The following is a 9,601-nucleotide window of genomic DNA, read 5'->3' on the forward strand; positions in this document are numbered from 1 at the left end:
TGCATCCCATATGGGTGGCGCATGGGAAAGGATGATCGGCATCGCCCGCCGTATCTTGGACTGCATGCTGCTTGAACAAAGAAAGTCTCGCCTGACACATGAGGTTCTGACCACGCTTATGGCCGAGGTAGCTGCGATTATGAACGCAAGGCCGATCATCCCAGTGTCATCCGACCCGGAGTCGCCCTGCATCCTCACGCCGGCGATGCTCTTGACTCTTAAAACAGGTTCCACACCTCCTTTGCCGTCAGGCAATTTCGAGGAAGCAGATCTTTTCAGAGAGGAGTGGAAACAAGTTCAGGGCTTAGCGGACATGTTTTGGAACAGATGGAGGCGTGAATACCTCAAAACACTGCAACTTCGGCACAAGTGGCAAGGGAAACAACCGAATCTTCAAGAAGGGGACGTAGTTCTCCTAAAAGATAAGCAGGCAGAGAGGAACGAGTGGCCTATGGGCATCATTACGAAAGCCTTTCCAGGACAGGACGGATTGGTTCGGAGAGTCGAAGTGGAGGTCGTCAAGGATGGAAAGAGGAGAGGATTCTCTCGTCCCATTACAGAAGTAGTTCTGCTTCTTTCTCCAAAGTCTGATTCTGCTGATTGATGTGGGCTCTTTAAAGATCCCAAGCGGGGAGTGTCATGCCTTCAGAAATGTGTTCTCATGTGTTCTTTTTATCTCGTTATCACAGCTTAGAGCGACTCGTGTATCTTCGTAGCGACTCGTGTATCTTCGTAACCATGACAGCACGAGAGCAGTGCATGCTGGGAGTCAGGAAGTGAATCTACCGTGTGACTCGGGATATTAGCGTGTGGGCTCATGCAGCCGCCAGCTCCGCCGTTACAGGTTTAATCCTTTTCCCCTCGCTAAGGCATAGTCTGTGAGTATAATTCATTTTTGTACTATTAAGCGGCGAAGCGTTTGAACCGTTGTCTGTTATTCGGTTAGCTTTATTGTGTCTCATATAAGCTATGCGGCTAGGTTGTTAGGCTGTAATAATTAGCCAGATGTTTTGAGCTTATTGTATCTATAATACATCTCATATATTTCATTGTATCGTGTTTACAGTTTCACAAAAAAGTACCCAGTAAAGCTCCTGGACTTCAACCCCCTGTGTCTCGGAGATTTATTTGGGAGTGTTTAAGCTGGATGGAAACTTAGCCCATTACAGTCCCAATCCATTAAGAAGGGAGGAAATTCCACAAATGAAACCTGACAAGGCACATCTGTGAAGTAAAAACCATTTATATTATATATTATATTTATATTTATATTATAGTTATTTATAATTTTTTTCTGTGCTACATAATTCCATATATCTTGTTTTATATACATATTGAAGACATATTTGATGTCTTCAATATGTGTTTTTACAAAACTACAATAAATGCACATAGGTTATGTTTAAAATTATAAATTACAGATGCAAAGAGGTATTATAAATGAATTACTGGAGCCTTTTAAAAAAATAAAATAAACAAACAACAAAAAATCCCAAAATGACAGTGATGCCACCAAACAAGCATGTGTGCATTTTGTAAAGGACAGTGACGGCTAAAGATTGATGACAGCTGACAGAGTGAGGATTTGAGTTGATTCATTCAGGGGTTCGTGACTGATAGATTAATAACAGGACAAATACTGTTGGCTCATTAGAAGTGGGCAAAAGACAGATGCTGGCACCAGAAGTCAAACAGGAAAGTGTCTCATCAGTCCATTACAGTATGGTATAGATAATGTGTATAGAAAGCCAAGAAAGTACACACAGACAATTTACAGAGCATTTCCTTCAGAGTAAATTGATATTGAAAGCGAAAACTTAAAAGCTTTGTATTATTTTCAAGGGCATTTGGGTCAAAATCCTAAATTCCCCTGTGATTTGTTAGGGTTGCTGAGATGTCAGCTGCAGAGTGCAGCTTGAACTGCTTTTCTTTTCAGCACTTGAGTGTATGATATTGATGTGCCATTTACTTGCCCCTTTTCAAAAATGTATCAACTACTGTCTTATGGAGGCACAGTTTCTAGAACAGGAGGAAGAACAACAAGCATGTCTGACTAGGTTCTCTTACATGTTGTGTCAAGACTGCACGACTTGTACTCTTCTTGAGCTCAGTTTGATTTCAATTCTTTTTTCATTCATCGATTAACATCTTTTATGTTATCATTAGTATTGTCTTTGTCATTAGTGCACATTCACTTCACCAAATCAGTAAAATCTGCAAATCAGTAAAATCTTACAATAATAAACAAAACCCTGTATGTCTGTGTGTTTGTTCCTTTGTCCACAAACTCTTCCCAGACCATTAGTAGTTGAGCAACCAAATTTTACACACAGGTACGTCTTAGGGATTCACAGCTTCTTATCACTATCATGCTACCCAGAAAGAACTGGGTAGCAACATGCTAAAATCACCTGTTTTTTAAACTTTTAACACCTTAAAAAAACATCTTAGAATGTTTTCTCATCTAATTTATGTCCACAAAAGTTGAATTATGCATCATGTTGTCATGTTACCTAGCAACCACCTTGCAATGGTTTAAAATGACCCATTTTTACAATATAAAATAACATCTACCACCCCCTTTTTGTTTGCTTTTTTGAAGTGATTAAGTATATCACTTTGACAACAATAAATAATAATAATATATAGTGCTTTTCAAGGCACCGAAAGCGCTTTACAATTCCATTATTCATTCACTCTCTCACACACTGGTGAAGGCAGCTACAGTTGTAACCACAGCTGACAGAAGCGAGGCTGCCATATCACGCCATCGGCCCCTCTGGCCAACACCAGTAGGCGGTAGGGTAACGTGTCTTGCCCACGGACCCACGACCAGGACAGAGAGCACGGGGATCGACCTTCCGGTTACAGATGCGCTTCCCAACCCCCAGCACCACACGTCCCCGCAAATAAAGCAAGTACTTTATACACACACACACACACACATATAATTGATTAATATGTGTTAATATGTGTGTGTGTGTGTGTGTGTGTGTGCGAGTGAGTGAAAATACTAATGCAAAGAAACAAAATAGTGCTGTCAGCGTTAATCTCGTTAAAATGGCGTTAACGCCATAACCGCATTAACACGGCAAATCTCTGTTAGCGTGTGGCTGCACAGCACTAACGCGTTAACGAGCTAACCGCACTAACGTGTTGACGGCGTGCAGCCCCACACATGGGGCGATCCGCGCTAACTCACTAATGGAGATTTGCCACGTTAATGCGGTTATGGTGTTAACGTCATTTTAACAAGATTAACGCTGACGGCACTAAAATAAATACATCAACAAAGCTGATAGTTGTGTACACAATATGTGTAAATACATCAACCTATGCATTATGTCAAGTGTATTTTAAAGATTACATTGCCTTTTATCGTAGTTAATACAGTGATCTTGACGCTGGTGGCTTACGTGCATTTATTTTTAAATATAGCATTATTTATTATATTCACCAATTACTGAGTACACAACTTAATAATCTTGCAAATATCATCCACAATTGGTAATGTAATATCACAGAGATCAGTAACCAAAATAGAAAGTCAAATTAACTATTCAGAGACTAAGACAAATATCTTTTGTCATAAAACAAAAATAGATCAACATCCCCAACAGAGAACTTCTTTTTTTTCTTCTGCCTCAAAGTACAATCAGATGCAAGTGAAAGATATTAGTCTGATGACTTGATCAGACTTTTTGTTTTTCACCATTTCTATCAGATAATCATTTCCGAGTTAATCTATCAGCCAGCCAAGAAGTGTTGCTTACTGAGCCAAAACCTCTGCTTTTTATCCGCAGACATGGCACAGTAGTCTAATGTGATATGTATGAATCTGAATTAGTTTTTAATCAGCTACTTTGTACTCCTATACGGCATCAAAACAAAACTCCAAACTTGTCTTTTTGAGCATTTCACTTTTGTGCGGTATTCATTAGTGATCGCATTACAACAAATCAGCAACACAAAGACACAACGACACAACAAGAGCGCAGCTGAGTTGAACAAGTAGAACAACACCAGTTCTCAGCCAGAGCATTGTCACCTCCTATGGGCACGTTCTAAAGGTTGAGAGTGATGAAAAGCAAAGTAACACCCCTGAGGCTGCCTCTGAACAGTGCCTAGAGGGGAGCAGAGTACTGCACTCTCAGCAAGTTAACTAGAGTTCAGAAAAACTGCGGCCTCCAGCCTAAAAGTACATTTAAAGAGTTTCACTGCACTTTTGAGTTGTACTTATTTCTATAAAAGAATTACTCAAACAAGATATTTTTTGTAAAACTTTGAAAATAATTCAAAACATGATGGGATTTTTTGTGTGTCAGATAATCAAAGTTGAATATAAAATAGGGTTAAATTCATGCATTACTTTAGAGACAGCAATTAAAAAAAAATGTGTGTGATTTTCGTCAGCTAGTAGGGAGAGCTCAAGCCTCGCTGTCAACGTGCATGTCTAACTAACTTGCACCCATATCTACTGTAACACATGGTCAGGGATGGAAATGATGGTTGCCAGTCTTGAACAGTTTAAATGTTCCTGAAACATCTTAAACATATGAATTAACTCCTTTACTCTCGCCTTTTCCCCTCTCTTCTGTGTAGTCTGTCAGGATTGCAATGTTTTGGGCTCTGATGAAGGCTTTGGTTGCAGCAACGACAGAGTAATTAAAGGGATTGATTGCAGCAAAGGGAGAAGCAGCAGTGTGTGTACACGACAGTGGAGACTCACTAAGTCACACCGATTTTTTTTTTCTTTTCTTTAGGAAATAAATCAATTCTACTTTATTTCACAGACATTTGAAATTATAGTGTTAAATGTACCAAGTTAATCCTACAGAAAACCCTCTATTCTGTGGAAAGCTAGAAGAACATGTGAAAGAATAACAGAAAATTGTTGTGGCACTAGTATATGGCAAGTCTTCCCTAAAATGAAGGGATACACTGTTATTTAGAACAGTGCTACATATGCAGTAGTAATATCCCTAAGACTGCAGACTACATGAAAAGTATTTAGAGATTTCATTAAGTTGTACAACTGCAAGTTTTTGGTTTAATTTCCAGAGAGAAGGAATAAATCTCATCAAAGGCACATCCAAAAATGTTTCAAGTAAAGTGTATTTTACAGTGAAAAAAAAGCAATGCTTTGTTTTACTTCATGGTTTAAAGTGGATGTGAATAATTAGATCATTGTTAAATATAAGGACAGGGAAACACAATTCCTCATTTCCCTTTAGTGGCACTCCTTCCAACCATCTGCTGGTAAAAGATTGTCATAGATAGCACAATATAACCCACTGGTGAAGTCTGAAGGTGAGTGTTCTATAGTCACACAAGCAAAAAGAGGTGTGTAACCAAAATTACAGTAACCATGTGCAATTAACGTTCAATTCCCACACCTCTAAAATGGTTACTTCAAAGATAAGGACCATATCTGAGACCATTTGAGGTCATTAGCTGTCTTCAAACTGACTTGGTGAGTCAAAACAGCATAAGACTGGGATAAAAGAGCAAAAAGTCAGGTTACTATCTGTTTCAAACTGTGTAAACTGTGTGAACTATGTCAAGATGGCGCTTACTGTACATGCAATCAGTTTGCAATAATATCAATATAATATATAATAATAATACCAAATCTCTTTTTTTCTGACCTATTTTTGATCATGAGCTCTTTGTATTGGTAAAGAAGTATAAAGAGTAGAGAAATCATCAGAAGTTCAAAATCAATAAATGGAATAAAGAGAGGGAGCATGTTTCTCCTCATCGGCTCCTTGTTAAATCCAGAATTTCCGCCACAACCCAGAAAAGTTCCATCTGTCTGTTGGTGCCTCTGTGGTTGATGACCTTGATTTACTGGTCCAGCGTTGTGTCTTCAGCTCTTACCCGCTGCCACCTGCACAGTTCACCTCAATGACCGAGGAGGAAAACCGTGGATTTACAGCTCCACAGGCTATCAGTGGAGACAAAACGCCACATCGGTGTTTTGCTGGGTAGGTTGATGACTTTGGTTTAAAAGGGCAGAACCACAGCCCAGCTGTCTGCACACCACAGCGGCATGTGTCAGGTCCCAGACTGCAGACTCTGTACTCACCGGTTTTGTTTCATTCCCAGCACAGAACAACGTAGTCATCTCCATCTCTGAGTACTCCATTGTCCAAAATCACATGCTCCAAAATCACCAATACAGCTCTAACTGTGACCAAATCTCAAATATGTTACCATTTACATCAGGCGTAGTGCTGTACCAGAGCCAGGGGTGGACTCGCAACACATCAGTCTGATTCTCACCAGATTCAGCCAGACCTAATCGGGGGAAATTTATAGTGTATAAATGCATAAACAAACATGTGCAGCCAGTTCATTTCATTAATGACCAGCATCCTAGCAACAGCAGCGCGTATTTGCAGCTCAAAAATGAGAAATCGAGTAATGTGCTCAGTGCAGGCATGGGTTTCATGCATCTGTTTCTCTCTGAAAACAGCATGGCAGCTCGGATAAATGAAAGCAGGCTGGAGAACGATCAATATGTTTATGATATAAGGGTGAAGTCTTCTGTAAGAAATTGCTGGGGACTGTGTGTGATCCTGCAGCTCTCTTGATTTATCCAGAGACTTGCTTTACCACACGATGTGTAGAAGGTCTTCGACGTGCAGAAGATCATCAACTGACTCTGTGCCTTTGGTAGCTCGGTGGCCCTGACAATTTCATTTGCAGGCTTTCAGGGATAATACCATTCTGTCTGTATATGAGGCCGAATGTCAGGTGGTTGCGGTAGTCAGCAATCTTACGTGCTGTTTGCTCATACTCAGGTACCAGTTTTAGGCAGCCCCTTTCAGCCATTGCAATATAACAGGCATGACTAAGGAAAACAAAAAATAGGGATGCCAAAAGTTTCTAAAAAATGCTTTTTTTTTTGGATGAAAACACTGCAGTAAAGTTGTTGACACATTCAGCAAGATGACATGTTTGAAGGAGCCAGGATGCCCTCACCAGTGGATGGGCTGCTGAAACTCACAACTAAAGGAGTATCCAGAGAATATTTCTATTGTACCAGCATTCTTATTTTTTGACAAAGAAAAAAAAAAACCTTCTCTAAGTGGACACATCCCAAAAGTGCTTTTCCTAAGAAAAGTTCACACTACTTCATTCATTTTTCAACAGTCATCTGGGAGCAGGACAGTGGCACTGGCCAGAGGCACTGGAAGAAGGAAAAAGAAGAGGAAATTGTCAGGAAAATAGTCGAAGAGACAAAGAGAGAGAATATATGAATACTTCCATTAAACATTGTAGCATCATTTATAAAACCATGAAAAATCTGCTTCATTTTCCATTTAATACAAAAGTACTTTAGAGCTTTTAGCAAAGTTGGACTGATGACAGTGATGTTTAGTTTTCATTCATTTTTTTTCAGTTATGTACAGAGCTCTCTATTTTTAACTGTTCTCTGTACACGTGTGTCCACATTCCTGTATGATAGATCTGAACACTCAAGTTGATGATGTTCCACTAAACCTTTGTGATGATCGAGCTGATGGTTGTACATAAATCAAATGGAAAAGTTTGTGCAGTGGTTTTAAAAGGATCCAAAAATTGCAGTAATGCAAAGGTTAATTGTGATTTTGAGCAGTGCTTTCTTTGTACTTTGGCCTTGGAGAACAGTGGCCTGTGTTTGCGCCAGGACTGATTATTATTGCTGATGCTGGAATTAATCAACTCTGTAATAAAAAAAAAAAAAGACATCTAAAAAGGTGATTAAATAAATATGTAAATACAATGTTTTAGGGTTATCGGTTTATATTAGCTTGCATGGCAACAATGCTTAATAATGGACAGAAGGTTTGATGTGTGCTTCAATTACCCATTGAAATTCTCCTTTTCTCATTCATAAAATCATGATTTATTAATAAATATCTTTAGTTCTTGGCAAAAAAAAAAAAAACTTCTCGTTTCACAGTATTCATTTTCACTATCGCCTTGTTTTACAAATCAGCAAAAGGTGTCATGAGAAGACTTTTATTAACAAATTAGGCAATCTGGGGGATTGCATACTCCTATGATTATGGACCGGAAAAATAGCTTGCTTTGGGAAATGATTGGTTAGAGACTAATTTAATTTAACTTCCATTTACCTTCCTATCTACTCCACTCAGGAACTGCCATCACTTTAATGTCAAAATCTAAATTCTCAAAGGGACATTTGAAAATGTGAAGCGGTAGCTGAAAATAAAATGTCAAGTCTGTGGTGATGTTTTGGGCTGTTAGCACAAATTACTGGCAACTGAATGTCCAATAAAGTGCAATAAGTGAATAATCTGACACTTTTTCAAAACTCCAACCAGAAACTCTGTAATTTTATTAAGTCCTAAACTCATGAGGAAGGAGGGACATTAAGCAAAGCATTTGGTACCACACCTCTAAAGTCGCAGTTGGATTTGACAGTCAAAATGAAAAGAGAAAAAAATGAAACCATCAAAGAGGTGCCACTGTCCAAACAGCATCACAAATCATTGAAAACTGTACTGTTAGCCGCTGCCACTTAGAGTGATGCCTAGCAAACACCCAGTCTTTCGAGGGTGGAAAATAACGTGACAGTGAACACGCACCACGAACTCTTCAGAATGTCAGAAGAATATTATCAAAGACATTAGGCATCGTTGATATATCAGGATGCTGCAAATCTTGGCCCGGAGAGACCTGTCACTATTTTCAAAGCTGAAATGCCAAAAACTGAAGGCAGCTGTGATGTGGCCATGTCTCATTTCTGTAAACAGGAACCTGGAGCTAAAGGATCAGATGTAAATAACTGCCACTGCTCAAACATGCTTCAAGACTGATTATTATTCCTCCGTTGTCAGGATGTAGAGAAAGCACAATTCCCAGTTCCCTATGCTATTAAGTTTATCAGTGACTGTTACAGCCAATGAAATGTCAGAAGCAATTGAATTCGGAGGAAGAACATTGTTTCACTTCTTTGTAGTTTCTATAAACTGCTGTTCTTCCATGTTAAGCATGGCATAAACTCGGATGACATTTGATCTCATGCTAATGAGACACCTTTGTGTAAGTCACTGAGAATTACCCCAGTATTTGCCAGCCTTTCAAAAATATTAAATCATTAGAAAAAGCCTTCACTATACTGTAGTGGTTTTGGGGTTTTTATGAATATTATAGAACATCCTTAAAGACTCAAAGCCACTTTAGTATAGTGGCACTGTATATACGTAGTATAGTGGCAAATATTTGGTAGACATAAACATCTTTCAAAAAAACCTGAGAAACAGAGCTGTGCTTAGTGGCCAATGATAGAGGCCTAGAGATCAATCAGTTTTCCTTTGGCAACCACTGGTTGCTGGGGAATAAATGTGTAAATGGTGACAGGTTGGCTAGTGGTTGCTGGATGTTGCTGCCTGGCACTAGGTAAAATTGGTTGCAAAGTGGTATACAGTGCTGCACCAAAAATCTCCTTACAATTGCTTTGGTTGCTAGCAGGTCACCACAGTCACCCATATTTTGTATGGAAAATAGCCACTTGTCTGCAAACACTTGCCAACTACTCACTAAGAGAAGTGAAACTTGTAAAAGTGCAATGGAAACCAGATAGAGA

General features: G+C 39.2%; 1 long non-coding RNA gene across 1 annotated transcript; it reads left to right on the top strand.

Moving 5' to 3' along the window:
- The first annotated feature begins 201 nt into the window (after window positions 1-201).
- Window positions 202-9,396, top strand: LOC120726605. Its single transcript, XR_005694344.1, has 3 exons — window positions 202-1,168; window positions 4,953-4,956; window positions 9,385-9,396. It is a non-coding gene; the product is annotated as an uncharacterized LOC120726605 (long non-coding RNA).
- Window positions 9,397-9,601: the final 205 nt, after the last annotated feature.

Source organism: Simochromis diagramma, unplaced genomic scaffold, assembly GCF_900408965.1.
Source record: "Simochromis diagramma unplaced genomic scaffold, fSimDia1.1 OVJJ01000753.1, whole genome shotgun sequence".
Classification (NCBI taxonomy): domain Eukaryota; kingdom Metazoa; phylum Chordata; class Actinopteri; order Cichliformes; family Cichlidae; genus Simochromis; species Simochromis diagramma.